At 31.9% G+C, this 17,999-nt stretch overlaps 1 long non-coding RNA gene across 1 annotated transcript; it reads right to left on the minus strand.

Moving 5' to 3' along the window:
- Positions 1-211: 211 nt before the first annotated feature.
- Positions 212-17,499, minus strand: LOC137658115 (uncharacterized). The gene is made up of 5 exons (XR_011047251.1): positions 17,458-17,499; positions 7,121-7,275; positions 2,683-2,824; positions 901-1,068; positions 212-248 (listed from the first exon to the last, which is right to left on the minus strand). It is a non-coding gene; the product is annotated as an uncharacterized lncRNA (long non-coding RNA).
- Positions 17,500-17,999: the final 500 nt, after the last annotated feature.

The raw sequence follows: 17,999 nt of genomic DNA on the forward strand, positions 1-17,999 counted from the left end.
TGATTACGTTATGAATTTTAAATCTGACTTGCCTTAATTTAAATATATATACTTCGTTACGGAAAAAAACTCACTAAGTTATATAAACGTTCAAGTTTGGAAAAAACTGACAATTATAACGGAAAAGTATCATTGGATTCCACACGTTTAAGTTAGGAAAACTGATACAGTAAAACTTACCTTTTATGGGGGGCAGTATCTTGACAATATAATCCATTCGAAACCAGATAGTGTGTACAAGCTCTAATCTGAAATAATGCAGTATTGGTTCAAATTAACATCTTCTGATGGTCTGTTGCCTTGATTTTTCAACGTTTAAAAGTTAAGAAAATATTCAAAATTAGTTCAAATTAAAATCTAATAGTCTCTTGCCTTGATTTCTCAAAGTTTTAAAGTAAGGAAAATATTCTAAAGTACTTTCTATAAATATAAAGTAAGGAAAATATTCTAAAGTACTTTCTATAAATATACATGTTATTGCCTTACATTTGCGAAGGGGGGGGGGGGAGAAGTTACCTACTAATCTTATCTATAAATAACTGCAAACCAGTTTTCCACTTATTCCCCCTTTTTAACCTGAATCTACAATATATTTTCAATGAAACATTACTCTATAAAAACATGTAAATAATTGACTAAATTATAAGTTGTGTTTATGAAAAAATAATTATTCTTAAACTAGTTATATACAACATTTTCCTATTGCAACTTTAATCTAATCATTTTAAAAATCAAATGATAATGAAACAAATGGATATTTACACATGGTTCCCAATATTTACACTTTTGAAAATTCAAATTCATGTACTATTTAATTTTGTATTAAAGCTTAAACTTTTATTAATTCCTATTCTTAAATCACTTTTACGGCTAACAATGAAAACTATTATCTATACTTACTACTAACACCGTTTCAGTTGCACCGGCGAAATGTCAAGTTCCTTTACATGTTAGTCCACAACACCCGAATTTAAGAGTTATTGGTGATAATCTTAAAATATTTCTCTGGTACAGAATACTGAGGTATTCATTTCGGTTTAAGCTCCTCTGTCTTCAAGGTCTTAATACCTGTCGAAGAAATTCATCATTGATGTGTGCAAATATCAAAATCTCGTGTAATCTTTAAATAGAAAGTCATTCGAAAAGATTAATTTCCAGTGAAGACATTTACCTGGAGAATTTTCATACACGCTAAGATATTTTATATAGGTATGCAACACCACTAAAATATTGAATTAAATTGCGATCACCAGCATAATTTAAATATCCTAATATATCATCTTAAATCTTCTCGACATCCTTTCACACCTTAACTCCATTATTAAAGTACCTAATAAACAACTAATATAAAGCTTAAATTTTCACCTAGACAACAATGAAGCAATTTAAAAGGATTTTCAACAGTTGTGTGTATAAAATTCTCAAAAGAACACAATGTAGAGTTTCTTTCATTGACATTAAGCTCCCCAATCGATAGCTTCCAAAGAGTCAAAGCTCAAAAATCAAAATTTTCCATTATAAACACCAATAAAATTTTATACAAGCCACCAGCTTGAATCATCAACATTGAGAGTTTTTTCAGGTTATTTTAATATCATTTGCATCTAAATTTACCATAAAGCTAAATTAATGGCAAACTTAATCACCAGTTATCTAAATATATCAGGAAGGGTCTCGAGAAGATAAATAACCTCACTTGTAAAGTCCAAAATCAACCCCAAAGGAATAAGATATTTAGTAAAGAAATTATTTTTTGAAGTGTTAAACTAATACCTTAAAAACTTCAGGCACGAAAACCAAGATGCAAGTGTAAAAATAACAAAATCGATGGAAATTTAGAGATATTTATGTAGAGATCAACAAATTTTGAACAAAAACAAAAATTTTAGAATCTACAAAACCAAGTGGCATTTGTAGGAATAAATGAGAAAATTAAAGGTCTTCATCTATTGATAAGTAAAATTATAGAAAAATATTTCGACTCAAAATCCCTACAAATTTTATGTTACTATGCAGATATATACCAAGATATTTAATGATATCCAAATGTTGAAATTTTGCACGAGAAAATTGGATTGCCAAGACTACCATAGAAATTCTATAAATACTGGGAATACAAGCTATATGCCTGTAAAAACCATCTAAAAGATGAAACCTGCCACTAGAAAAAAACTATTCCAAAGAAGTGTCTAGAAATTCAGTCAAAAGGTCAACAAAACTGCTGGAACATGACTGAGATATTTACAAATAGACTAGTTGTGTAGGAACGTTACCAAAATCCCTCGACATAATCTGCAGCTGAGAGAAACCAAAAGTATGCTAAGAAAAGACAAAACCAGAAGAAAAAACTGAACGCAAAAGAAGAAAACTCTTGTAAATGCAGTACGAAAAAGATACGACCAGAAGACAACCCAATAGGCAGATAAAATGACAAGTACAGCAGATAAGAGACTAGAATAAAACTCCTTGATTGAAGAAAACTGTACAAAAATCTTTAGAAATCTCATTGTCACAGACAATCAGGAGAACTAATGAAAAATAAATCTTGGAAAATCACATTAAAAATCAAATAATAATAAGAAAAGGCCTATTCAATATATTCTAATATCAAACACCTACAGTAACTTTTTTTGTTAAGTAAAATTATTTTTGCTACAATATACTTTTATTAATGAAATTTACATTTTCTGTTATTTTCAATAATTTGTCCTAGTCATTTCGTTTTTGGCTCCTCTCAATCTGTTGTTTTACTGTTGGTGTTTTAACGTTCATCCTGTTGGCAATTCCTTTCTTTTCTTGTTCAAAACTGGAGTTTAAAATACACCTGGAAGAAATAAAAACTTTATTGTACATATCAAATCAGTTGACTATCTTTGCCAGATGTAGGCCCACTCTTTACCTTTGAAGTATTAAGCAATATTTAACTTATAAAAAATCTTATATTTAACCTTTGTTCAGATTAGTGTTTTTAATAAAATTACGGATTTTTAAGTAAGTATATTATGCTACTAATACCTCTCCAACTTTCAAAATATTTGTACATAAATTTAAATTGCCCTTCTACTACTGAAAAAGTTTAAAAAATTTTTTATATGAAGCTGAACATCTGACCAATCTGAAAAAAATAAATGTTTTAGATATTAATCCTATGAGGCATACACCCTCACAATCTGGAAAGTTTACATTCCAATTTGACAAGTTTACATTCCCAATTTGACAAGTTTACATTCCCAATTTGACAAGTTTACATTCACAATTTGACAAGTTTACATTCACAATCTGACAAGTTTACATTCACAATCTGACAAGTATATACTGTACATATTCACTATCTGACAAGTATATACATATTCACAATCTGACAAGTTTACATTCACATTCTGACAAGTATATACATTCACAATCTGACAAGTATATACAGTACATATGCACATTCTGACAAGTTTACATTCACAACCTGACAAGCATGTACATATTCACAATCTGACAAGTTTACATTCACAATCTGACAAGTATATACATAATCACAATCTGACAAGTTTATAAATTCACAATCTGACAAGTTTATAAATTCACAATCTGACAAGTTTACACATTCACAATCTGACATGTACGTACACATTCACAATCTGACAAGTATGTACATATTCACAATCTGGCAAGTATATACGTTCACAATCTGGCAAGTATATACATTCACAATCTGACAAGTATATACATTCACAATCTGACAAGTTTATACATTCACAATCTGACAAGTATATACATTCACAATCTGACAAGTTTGCATTCACAATCTGACAAGTTTGCATTCACAATCTGACAGGTTTACACATTCACAAACTGACAAGTTTACACATTCACAATCTGACAAGTATATACATATTCACAATCTGACAAGTATATACATTCACAATCTGACAGGTTTACATTCCTAATTTGACAAGTTTGCATTCGCAATCTGACAAGTATATGCATTCACAATCTGACAGGTTTACATTCCTAATTTGACAAGGTTGCATTCGCAATCTGACAAGTATATATATTCACAATCTGACGCGTATATACATATTCACAATCTGACAAGTATATACATATTCACAATCTGACATGTATATATTCACAACCTGACAAGTATATACATTTTCACTATCTGACAACCTGACAAGTATATACTGTACATATGCACATTCTGCCAAGTTTCCACTCACAATCTGACAAGTATATACATATTCACTATCTGACAAGTTTACATTCACAATCTGGCAAGTATATACATAATCACAATCTGCCAAGTTTACACATTCACAATTTGACAAGTTTACACATTCACAATCTGACACGTATATACATATTCACAATCTGACACGTATATACATAATCACAATCTGACACGTATATACATATTCACAATCTGACAAGTATATACATATTCACAATCTGACAAGTATATACATATTCTTAAACTGACAAGAATGTATATATTCACAAGCTGACAACTTTATATTCACAATCTGCCAAGTATATACATGTTCACAATCTGACAAGTATGTACATTCACAATCTGACAAGTTTACATTCACAATCTGACAAGTATATACATTCACAACCTGACGTTTACATTCACAATCTGACAAGTATATACATATCCACAATCTGACAAGTATATACATATTCACAAACTGACAAGAATGTATATATTCACAAGCTGACAAGTTTACATTCACAATCTGCCAAGTATATACATGTTCACAATCTGACAAGTATGTACATTCACAATCTGACAAGTTTACATTCACAATCTGACAAGTATATACATTCACAACCTGACGTTTACATTCACAATCTGACAAGTATATACGTATTCACAATCTGACAATATATATTCACAATCTGACAAGTATATACATATTCACAATCTGACAAGTTTACATTAACAATCTGACAAGTTTATACATTCACAATCTGAATTCACAATCCGACAAGTATAGGCTATACATATTCACAATCCGACAAGTATATACATATTCACAATCCGACAAGTATATACATATTCACAATCCGACAAGTATATACATTCACAATCTGACAAGTATATACATTCACAATCTGACAAGTATATACATATTCACAATCTGACAAGTATATACATATTCACAATCTGACAAGTATGTACATTAACAATCTGACAAGTATGTACATTCAAAATCTAACAAGTATATACATTCACATTCTGACAAGTTTACTTTCACAATCTGACAAGTATATACATATGCACATTCTGACAAGTTTACATTCACAGTCTGACAAGTATATACATATTCACAATCTGACATGTTTACATTCACAATCTGACAAGTATATACATTTGCACATTCTGACAAGTTTACATTTACAATCTAACAAGTATATACATTCACACACTGACAAGTATATATATTTGCACATTCTGACAAGTTTACATTTACAATCTAACAAGTATATACATTCACACACTGACAAGTATATACATTCACAATCTGAAAAGTATATACATATTCACAATCTGACAAGTTTACATTCACAATCTGACAAGTATATACATTCACATTCTGACTAGTTTACATTCACAATCTGACAAGTATATACATATGCACATTCTGACAAGTCTACATTCACAATCTGACAAGTATATACATTCACAATCTGACAAGTTTACATTCATAATCTTACAAGTTTACATTCACAAATCTTACAAGTCAAACATACAATCTCAAGTCATACACATTCATAATCTTACATAATTATCATCATCATTACTATATTATCATTATTATCATCATCATTATTAGCTAATCTAAAACCTTAGTTGGAAAAAATGGATACTATAAGCCCAAGGGCTCCAACGGAAAAATAGCCCACTGAGTTAAAGGATATAATGCAGTGAAATATATGAAAAGTAATGATTCAAATAAAATATCTGAAGACCCGTGACATCAAAACAGATCTTTCATATATAAACTATAAAAATAGTAACAGGAAAATATATTTGGGGCTCAAAATTGATCACTTTAAATAGAATAAATTATTAAATCTATAATATACACAATAACAATTGTAGCCATTTCTATTTCACAGCAATACAAAGGCCTTAGACATGTCCTACATGTAGTGGTTTTGGCCAGTTTTCATTACCACATTAGCTGCTTTTCTTTAGACAATTTAGTTATAGATTTCAGGTGCAATTTACATTTATCACCAAATATCTTCCTATCAAAGCAGCAGCAACACGCAAATTATATCACTTAAATGGTATAATGGTAAATATTAATGGAAAAAAAAACTACCAGAGGGGTACAGTGACCGGGAACTAGCAAATCGCCTTATGTTCTTGTATTCTTCAAAAACAAAAAATATAATTATGTCCTCGTTGTCATCATCATTACTTGCTAAGCTACAACCCTAGTTGGAAAAGCAGGATTCTATAACCCCAGGGGCTCCAACATGGAAAAATACCCCAGTGAGAAAAGGAAAAGGATGAAAATGTTTTAAGAACAGTAACAAAAATAATTACTTCCTATATAAACTGTAAAAAACTTAAAAACAAAAGAGAAATAAGAAAATATTCAACATCAGATTAGTGCCATACCAGATAGTAGTACACCAGATAAAATTAACGAGATTCAATTATATAACAAGATGTTACCAGGATTATCAAAAGAAAAACTGATCAATCCAATGCCAATATCTGAAGTAACTGGGGAAAAACTGTCTTAACTGATGTAAATACAAGAATAGCAAATACAAGCATCTATGAGTGTAATGTTACCTAGACAAATAAGAGGTTAGGGAGCTTATGCTTATGGGCACCTGTGTTTTAGATATCCATCAAGATACCTCCTATAGGCACTTAATAGACTGCCTACTTATCACTTCAGGAGGTAAATTTTTCCAGTCATCTACAACACTCATGTCAAAAAAGCTCTCCCTCAGAGCATGAAGTGAACATTGCTTATGTCTCTTCAAATGATGACCTCTAAAATTGTACCCACTCCTCACTAAGGTATAGTTTAATTTTAACTCTGACTATTTGTATAATAGTCATGAAGCTAAAAGGTCAAGTAAAGTTTTACCCACTTACCAGTAGGCCTACTGAAGATTTTGAATTTGTGGGTCAATTTCCAAATTCTTTTAACCAATTTCCTCTACTTCAGCTGAAAGAAATCTTAAAATTTTCTCTGGTACGTATGCATCGAGTTAATCGTTCAGCACCTCAGTCAGTATGGTCATTAAAATCTGGAAAAGAAAATTAGTGTTAATATTGCGGCCACTCTATAAAGACTTCATTCTAAGACCTTACCAGCGAGAGCATGCTAATAATTTTCATGTTTACCTAATTTTTTCAAGTAATAACACCATTAAGATACTAAATTTCTATTACAACTTGTGTCGAATATATCCCAACGAATGATTTTTAAAAAATTATTTGTTTACCCAATTAAACTGCATGACAAACCAGGCAAAACAACAAGCTACTTGTGTATGAAGCTGCCGAAATAATTTTCAGACACTTGGAGCATTTAAATGTCTAAAGGTTATATTTATAAACTAATACAAAGAGAAATGGCACTGTGCATCAATTCCAATTCCATATTAATGACCTCTGACAGATTTAAAAAATAAAAAGTTCCTTCACATCTTCACTAATTCTCTGAAATATATACATCTGTCAGAATAAAAAATTGAACTTAAGTCTACAAATTTCAGGAACTAGTATACGTGAAACAAAGTCAAATGAAATTAAAATTCGACAGGAAAGCAAGCACTTCGAAAGAAGTCCTGAGAAATTTAAGTATACGTCACGTATTAAGACCAAAATCATCTCTAAAAGCAAAAGATATATTAAAAGTAATAAAAAATAGATTTAATACGTACCTGAAACACTTCAGTGTTACTAAATGTTTTCAGTTCAATAATATCACCCAAAATCGAAGAAATATAGGTTATCAAAATTATAAACTTGTGGATGCTATGGAAATTTAAAGAACCAGAAACGCCAAGTTCCTTTTGTAGAAAAACTCAAAATTTTAAATTATGATCCTTTAAATTCTAGTCAAATACAAACTATTTTTTTCCTACTTGCTATCTTATATTTATAGCATTTCTGACAATGATTATTGGGGCAAAAACCGAGTGTTTGAACCCTCCCTCTTACATATTTACGGGGGATACCAGTGGGAAACTGGGGAATTTGGGTGGGGAAATACCCAAAAGGAGTGATTTGCGGCAATAATAATGCATAATAAACAAGAAAATCAGTTGGAAAAATATATAGTTCATGTATAAGTGGCTGTGATTCACTTCACACTTGCTTGAGGGTACACGGGCACTATTCATTCTAATTTCTCTTGTTTTATTAAAGTTATTATAGTTTATATAGGAAATATCTAAAGGTTACAGTTCTTGAAATATTTCATTTTCCTAGTTTCCTTTCCTCACTAGGTTATTTTCCCTGTTGGGGCCCCTAGCCTTATAGCATCCTGCTTTTCCAACTAGAGTTGTAGCTTAGCAAGTAATGCTAATAATAATAAATATGGTTTTTGCTCTGCCGTGGCTCTAAACGCTCGCAAAATCAGCATTACATCAGTGACCTCCTGTTCTGGCAAGCGGTACATGTTGAGCTGAGCTCCCAAATCCTGTAGGTTATATTGCAGGGACATTTATTACTTCAAAAAAGAGCAACAATAGGTATATACTAAATTGAGATCGTTCCCAACAACCATTTACCGAAATGGATTAAATTACACTAAATTTCGACGTCTTGTGATTACAGTCATGCTGATACTGTAGGGGAAGGTGAAAAAAATGGTTGTTGTAGAACATCCGGGAACTTGTGCGCAAATATTGTAAGCTCTTAATTGGTTAAAAAAAGCCAGGTAATAATTAAGTTAAAGAAAACAGAACTGGCAATACTGAATACAAACAACGCATGACCAGTAACTCCTATTCAATCTCCCAGAAGTCAACCATGAACTTTTAGCTTTTTCAAATAACTGATACGCAAGTTATTAATTCCCCGGACCCCAATTAACAGAAAACTGTCGAACTAGCCATCCCTTATCCATTTCTTATAGCGAATTTCAGTAATTCGGGTATATCAACCGTCAAACAATGCAATTTACGTGTCCTTACTTGAACACATAAAAGGGAGGAAATAATTTCTAAATAAAACTTTTTTAAAATTTAAACAAGCAAACGAATTAAGATTGCTTACAAAAGCCTTCACATGTATGTAATCAAGTCACTAAATCTGCACTAGTGTAACAAAATTCGCTAAACCTTCACAAGAGTGAAACCAAATTCGCTAAACCTTCACAAGAGTGAAACCAAATTCGCTAAACCTTCACAAGAGTGAAACCAAATTCGCTAAACCTTCAAAAGTACAACCAAATACCATAACCCTTCAAAATTGTGTAACCAGTCACCAAACCTTCACTATTGTGTAACCAGTCACCAAACCTTCACTATTGTGTAACCAGTCACCAAACCTTCACTATTGTGTAACCAAACCTTCACAATTGTGTAACCAAACCTTCACAATTGCGTAACCAAACCTTCACAATTGCGTAACCAAACCTTCACAATTGTGTAACCAAACCTTCACAATTGTGTAACCAAACCTTCACAATTGTGTAACCAAACCTTCACAATTGTGTAACCAAACCTTCTCAAGTGTATAATAAAGTTCCCTAAACCTTCACAAGTGTGTAACCAAAGTCACTAAACCTTCACAAGTATGTAATCAAAGTCACTAAACCTTCACAAGTGTGTATTAAAGTTCCCTAAACCTTCACAAGTGTGTATTAAAGTTCCCTAAACCTTCACAAGTGTGTAACCAGAGTCACTAAACCTTCACAAGCGTGTAATCAGAGTCACTAAACCTTCACAAGTATGTAATCAAAGTCACTAAACCTTCACAAGTATGTAATCAAAGTCACTAAACCTTCACAAGTATGTAATCAAAGTCACTAAACCTTCACAAGTATGTAATCAAAGTCACTAAACCTTCACAAGTATGTACTAAAAGTCACTAAACCTTCAAATGTGTAATCAAAGTAACTAAAGCTTCAGAATTATGTTATCAAATTCACTAACCATTCACAAGTGTAATCAAATTCACTAAACCTTCACATGTAATCAAATTCACTAAACCTTCACAAGTATGTATTCAAATTCACTAAACCTTCACAAGTATGTAATCAAATCCGCTAAACCATTACAAGTATATAATCAAAGCCATTAAACCTTCACATGTGTGTAATCAAAGTCACTAAAGCTTCAGAATTGTGTGATCAAATTCACTAAACCTTCACAAGTGTGTAATCAAATTCACTAAACCTAAACAAGTAGGTAATCAAAGTCACCAAACCTTCACAATTGTGTAACCAAAGTCACCAAACCTTCTCAAGTGTGTATTAAAGTTCCCTAAACCTTCACAAGTGTGTATTAAAGTTCCCTAAACCTTCACAAGTGTGTATTAAAGTTCCCTAAACCTTCGCAAGTGTGTATTAAAGTTCCCTAAACCTTCACAAGTGTGTATTAAAGTTCCCTAAACCTTCACAAGTGTGTATTAAAGTTCCCTAAACCTTCACAAGTATGTAATCAAAGTCACTAAAACTTCACAAGTATGTAATCAAAGTCACTAAACCTTCACAAGTATGTAATTAAAAGTCACTAAACCTTCAAATGTGTAATCAAAGTAACTAAAGCTTCAGAATTGTGTAATCAAATTCACTAAAGCTTCAGAATTGTGTAATCAAATTCACTAAACATTCACAAGTGTAATCAAATTCACTAAAACTTCACAAGTATGTAATCAAATTCACTAAACATTCACAAGTATGTAATCAAATTCACTAAACCGTCACAAGTATGTAATCAAATCCGCTAAACCATCACAAGTATGTAATCAAAGTCATTAAACCTTCACATGTGGGTAATGAAAGTCACTAAAGCTTCAGAATTGTGTAATCAAATTCACTAAACCTTCACAAGTGTGTAATCAAATTCACTAAACCTAAACAAGTAGGTAATCAAAGTCACTAAACCATCACAAGTGTGTAAGCAAAGTCACTAAACCATCACAAGTGTGTAATCAAAGTCACTAAACCTTCACAAGTATGTAATAAAGTTATTAAACCTTCACAAGTGTGTAATCAAAGTCATTAAACCTTCACAAGTGTGTAATCAAGTGTCATTAAACCTTCACAAGTGTGTAATCAAAGTCATTAAACCTTCACAAGTGTGTAATCAAAGTCACTAAACCTTTACAAGTGTGTAATCAAAGTCACTAAAGCTTCAGAATTGTGTAATCAAATTTACCAAACCTTCACAAGTGTGTAATCAAAGTCACTAAACCTTCACAAGTAGGTAATCAAAGTCACTAAACCTTCAAACGTGTGTAATCAAAGTCACTAAACCTTCACAAGTGCGTAATCAAAGTCACTAAACCTTCACAATTGTGCAATCAAAGTCACTAAACCTTCACAAGTGTGTAATCAAATTCACCAAACCTTCACAAGTGTGTAATCAAATTTACCAAACCTTTAAAAGTGTGTAATCAAAGTCACTAAACCTTCGAAAGTGTGTAATCAAAGTCACTAAACCTTCACAAATATGTAATCAAAGTCACTAAACCTTCACAAGTATGTAATCAAAGTCACTAAACCTTCACAAGTATGTAATTAAAGTCACTAAACCTTCAAATGTGTAATCAAACTAACTAAAGCTTCAGAATTGTGTAATCAAATTCACTAAACATTCACAAGTGTGTATTAAAGTTCCCTAAACCTTCACAAGTGTGTATTAAAGTTCCTTAAACCTTCACAAGTGTGTATTAAAGTTCCCTAAACCTTCACAGGTGTATTAAAGTTCCCTAAACCTTCACAAGTGTGTATTAAAGTTCCCTAAACCTTCACAAGTGTGTATTAAAGTTCCCTAAACCTTCACAAGTGTGTATTAAAGTTCCCTAAACCTTCACAAGTGTGTATTAAAGTTCCCTAAACCTTCACAAGTGTGTATTAAAGTTCCCTAAACCTTCACAAGTGTGTATCAAAGTTCCCTAAACCTTCACAAGTGTGTATCAAAGTTCCCTAAACCTTCACAAGTGTGTAACCAAAGTCACTAAACCTTCACAAGTGTGTAACCAAAGTCACTAAACCTTCACAAGTGTGTAATCAGTCACTAAACCTTCACAAGTGTGTAATCAGTCACTAAACCTTCACAAGTGTGTAATCAGTCACTAAACCTTCACAATTATGTAATCAAAGTCACTAAACCTTCACAAGTATGTAATCAAAGTCACTAAACCTTCACATGTAATCAAAGTCACTAAACCTTCACAAGTATGTAATCAAAGTCACTAAACCTTCACAAGTATGTAATTAAAGTCACTAAACCTTCAAATGTGTAATCAAAGTAACTAAAGCTTCAGAATTGTGTAATCAAATTCACTAAACATTCACAAGTGTAATCAAATTCACTAAACCTTCACAAGTATGTAATCAAATTCACTAACCCTTCACAAGTATGTAATCAAATCCGCTAAACCATCACAAGTATGTAATCAAAGTCATTAAACCTTAACATGTGGGTAATGAAAGTCACTAAACCTTTAGAAGTGTGTAATCGAATTCACTAAACATTCACAAATGTGTAATCAAAGTCATTAAACCTTCACAAGTGTGTAATCAAAGTCAAACCTTCACAAGTGTGTAATCAAAGTCACTAAACCTTCACAAGTGTGTAATCAAAGTCACTAAAGCTTCAGAATTGTGTAATCAAATTTACCAAACCTTCACAAGTGTGTAATCAAAGTCACCAAACCTTCACAAGTAGGTAATCTAAGTCACTAAACCTTCAAAAGTGTGTAATCAAAGTCACTAAACCTTCAAAAGTGCGTAATCAAAGTCACTAAACCTTCACAATTGTGCAATCAAAGTCACTAAACCTTCACAATTGTGCAATCAAAGTCACTAAACCTTCACAAGTGTGTAATCAAATTAGTAAACCTTCAAAAGTGTGTAATCAAAGTCACTAAACCTCCACAAGTATGTCATCAAAGTCACTAAACCTCCACAAGTATGTAATCAAAGTCACTAAACCTCCACAAGTATGTAATCAAAGTCACTAAACCTCCACAAGTATGTAATCAAAGTCTCTTAAGCCTTCACAAGTGTATAATCAAATTCACTAAACCTTCACAAGTGTGTAATCTAAGTCACTAAAACCTCACAATTGTGTAATCAAAGTCACTAAACCGTCACAAGTGTGTAATCAAAGTCACTAAACCTTCACAAGTGTGTAATCAAAGTCACTAAACCTTCACAAGTGTGTAATCAGTCACTAAACTTTAAAAAGTGTGTAATCTGTCACTAAACTTTAACAAGTGTGTAATCAAATAAACTAAACCTTCACAAGTGTGTAATAAAATTCACTGAACCTTCACAAGTGTGTAATAAAATTCACTAAACCTTCACAAGTGTAATCAAATTCACTAAACCTTCACAAGTGTGTAATCAAATTCACTAAACCTTCACAAGTGTATAATCAAATTCACTAAACCTTCACAAGTGTGTAATCAGTCACTAAACCTTCACAAGTGTGTAATCAAAGTCGCTAAACCTTCACAAGTGTGTAATCAAAGTCGCTAAACCTTCACAAGTGTGTAATCAAAGTCGCTAAACCTTCACAAGTGTGTAATCAAATTCACTAAACCTTCACAAGTGTATAATCAAATTCACTAAACCTTCACAAGTGTATAATCAAATTCACTAAACCTTCACAAGTGTGTAATCAAATTAACTAAACCTTCACAAGTGTGTAATCAAAGTCACTAAACCTTCACAAGTGTGTAATCTAAGTCACTAAAACCTCAATTGTGTAATCAAAGTCACTAAACCGTCACAAGTGTGTAATCAAAGTCACTAAACCTTCACAAGTGTGTAATCAGTCACTAATCCTTCACTAGTGTGTAATCTGTCACTAAACTTTAACAAGTGTGTAATCAAATTAACTAAACCTTCACAAGTGTGTAATCAAATTCACTGAACCTTCACAAGTGTGTAATAAAATTAACTAAACCTTCACAAGTGTATAATCAAATTCACTAAACCTTCACAAGTGTGTAATCAAATTCACTAAATCTTCACAAGTGTGTAATCAGTCACTAAACCTTCACAAGTGTGTAATCAAATTCACTAAACCTTCACAAGTGTGTAATCAAAGTCACTAAACCTTCACAAGTGTGTAATCAAGTTCACTAAACCTTCACAAGTGTGTAATCAAATTCACTAAACCTTCACAAGTGTGTAATCAAATTCACTAAACCTTCACAAGTGTATAATCAAATTCACTAAACCTTCACAAGTGTGTAATCAAAGTCACTAAACCTTCACAAGTGTGTAATCAAAGTCACTAAACCTTCACAAGTGTGTAATCAAAGTCACTAAACCTTCACAAGTGTGTAATCAAAGTCACTAAACCTTCACAAGTGTGTAATCAGTCACTAATTCTTCACAAGTGTGTAATCAGTCACTAATTCTTCACAAGTGTGTAATCAGTTACTAATTCTTCACAAGTGTGTAATCAGTCACTAAACCTTAACAAGTGTGTAATCAAATTCACTAAACCTTCAAAAGTGTGTAATCAAATTCACTAAACCTTCACAAGTGTGTAATCAAATTCACCAAACCTTCACAAGTGTAATCAAAGTCACTAAACCTTCACTAATGTGTAATTAAATTCACTAAATCTTCACAAGTGTGTAATCAAAGTTACTAAACCTTCACAATTGTGCAATCAAAGTCACTAAACCTTCACAAATGTGTAATTAAATTCACTAAATCTTCACAAGTATGATTAATGAGTCACTAAACCTTCACAAGAATGTAATCAAAGTCACTAAACCTTCACAAGTGTATAATCAAAGTCACTAAACCTTCACAAGTGTATAATCAAAGTCACTAAACCTTTCAATATGTAATCAAAGCCACTAAACCTTCACTAGTATGCAATCAAAGTCATTAAACCTTCACAAGTGTAATCAAATTCACTAAACCTTCACAAGCGTGTAATCAAATTCACTAAACCTTCACAAGTGTGTAATCAGAGTCACTAAACCTTCACAAGTGTGTAATCAAAGTCACTAAACCTTCACAAGAGTGTAATCAAAGTCACTAAACCTTCACAAGTGTGTAATCAAAGTCACTAAACCTTCACTAGTGTGTAATCAAATTTACCAAACCTTCATACGTGTAATCAATTCACTAAACCTTTCCTAGTGTGTAATCAAGTTCACTAAACCTTTACTATTGTGTAATCAAGTTCACTAAACCTTTACTAGTGTAACCAAAGTCTCAACTTTCACAATTTTGTAATCAAAGTCACTAAACATTAACAAGTGTTTAATCAAATGCACTAAACCTTTATAATTGTGTAATCAAAATCACTAAACCTTCACAAGTATGTAATCAAAGTTACTAAACCTTTACAAGTGTGTAATCAAAGTAACTAAACCTCTACAATTGTGTAATCAAACTTACTAAACCTTTACAAGTGTTTAATCAAACTTAAACCTTTACAAGTGTGTAATTAAACTTACTAAACCTTTGCAAGCGTGTAATCAAACTTACTAAACCTTTGCAAGCGTGTAATCAAACTTACTAAACCTTTACAAGTGTTATAAAATTTACAAAAGCTTCAAAAGTGTTTATCAAAGTTACTAAAACCTTCACAAGTGTATAATCAAATTCACTAAACCTTTGTGTGTGTAATCAAAATTCATTAAACCTTCACAATTATGCGATTACATTCGCTAAACCTTCGTCTAATCAAATTCACCAAATCTTCACCAGTGTGTAATCAAAGTCACTAACACCTCAATTGTGTGATCAAATTCGCTAAACCTTCACAAGTGGGAAATCAAATTCACTAAACCTTCACAAGAGTAATCAAATTCACCAAACCTTCATAAGTGTAATCAAATTCACCAAACCTTCACAAGTGTAATAAGACTCATTAAACCTTCACAATTATGTGATAACATTTGTTAAACCTAGTGTTTAACGAAGTCACTTAACCTTCACAATTGTGTAATGAAATTCAACATTGTTAATAGAGGTCTCCGCCAGCAATATATGGTATTAAAATAGTGTATTTTATTTGCAAAGATCTATTTATTGCACAAGATTCCAATGTCCCAACTAATATTGCACCATTCTATAATTGAACCCACAGGTGGGTAACCAGTCACTCAAACTTTCACAGTTAAATCCTTCATAAGTATGTAACCAAAGTCAAACTTCACTAGTGTGAGTTTAGTTGATTACCCCATTGCCTTTTAATTATTCTACTTGAATGTATTTATGGTTATTTTCCTCTAAGAACTCAGATTGCAACTTGAAAGTATGAAGGCTAAGCGAGCGTGCGTGTGTGTGTGTGTGTGTGTGTGTGTGTGTGTGTGTGTGTGTGTGTGAAATGCTTGAATTAAGTTTGGAATTGGGTAAACACTATAGTTGTAGTACCGAAGAACTTAATTTTATTGAAATAAGCTAAAAAGGTAAAGGTTTTATTTTTGGCCCTATATACTGTATAGACCCAAACCTCGGAACATGTGCATGACATTCAACATTTGATAAACACTATATTCACTTTTAACCAAATACTTTTGCAATCACAACAGCTGCGATAGAAAATCGGTCAAAATTAAGATTAAAAATCACTGGAAAAAAACAGTTGCACGAAACATTTCTTTAGATTAAGATTTTTTTTATTGAATAGAAATATGCTATAAATTCACAATAGCACAAAATAACCGACGAAAATAAAACATTTACGCAAAAAATAAGAACACGTTGGTCTATATATAGCCATTTTTAAAGACATCCAATAACATTCACTTTTCAAAATTAACCATGGCAACGAACACAGGAGTATATTGGTCCCTCGCCCTCAGTTTTCACTATAACAATTGTTACCAAATACAGTTTCACTGAATACATTTTCACGGGATATATAAAAAAGCTTCAAAATAAAAAACTGAATTTTATAGAATATTAAAATTTTAATGTTTAGCAAATGTAAGAGCTTAACCATAGAGATCTCTAAGGCAAAACCCAGTTAAGTAATCAATACTTGAAAAGTTCATACGAGAACAATTTATTTGAACAATATAAACGGACATTTAATCACCTTTTCGAGTATGGAGGAATAGGAAACGGGAGTGTGAGAAACTGTGTGAAAAGTATGGAACTTGGATAGTTTAACACGGCGATTAATGTCAGCATAAAGACAAAATTCGTTACACAAGTAGGCCCTACTTCAATTTCATTTCATGGAGTTTAATACGGGGATTCTTGGAATATGAGAACGAAAAACCATAATGTAAAGTCAATAATTTTTCAAAAAAAAGGTACTTACCCTAATTAATATCCACGATAAATGTTCACATCTTCAGCGCCATGACGTAAATGGTTCTCAATAGTCTGAAGGTTCAGAATGAAGATTACAGAACTTTAAAATTCAAGGAAGCAGACATTCTTGTTCTCTCGTCCTTGGAAGACAGGTGGCTCCACCTGTATTTTGGTCATCATGACCATTATTATTCATGCAAATCCTAACGCTTTTATATAGGCTATTCAATTGTTCATTGAAAGCCATTTTATTGATACTGAAGAACACAGGTTTATTAAAGTTATAGCAAAATTCACCTCCAATTAAATTAGCCAATTAAAAATGTCTGCTCCTTCCTGCGACTAAAGATGATTAAATTTTAAATATTTTCAAATTTTTTTGTGGATAGCAGGGTAACACTAATCGGATAGGTAAAAAACAGAGGACGGAAAAAAAACAACAACAAAAAACAGGACAGCTGAATTGAATCACTGGGATAAATATACTCTCATCTGGTAAATTTTACCATTTTTGCTTCAAAATGTATGGGATACAAGTATCATTTCAAT

The sequence above is a fragment of the Palaemon carinicauda genome, chromosome 19, assembly GCF_036898095.1.
Source record: "Palaemon carinicauda isolate YSFRI2023 chromosome 19, ASM3689809v2, whole genome shotgun sequence".
NCBI lineage: Eukaryota > Metazoa > Arthropoda > Malacostraca > Decapoda > Palaemonidae > Palaemon > Palaemon carinicauda.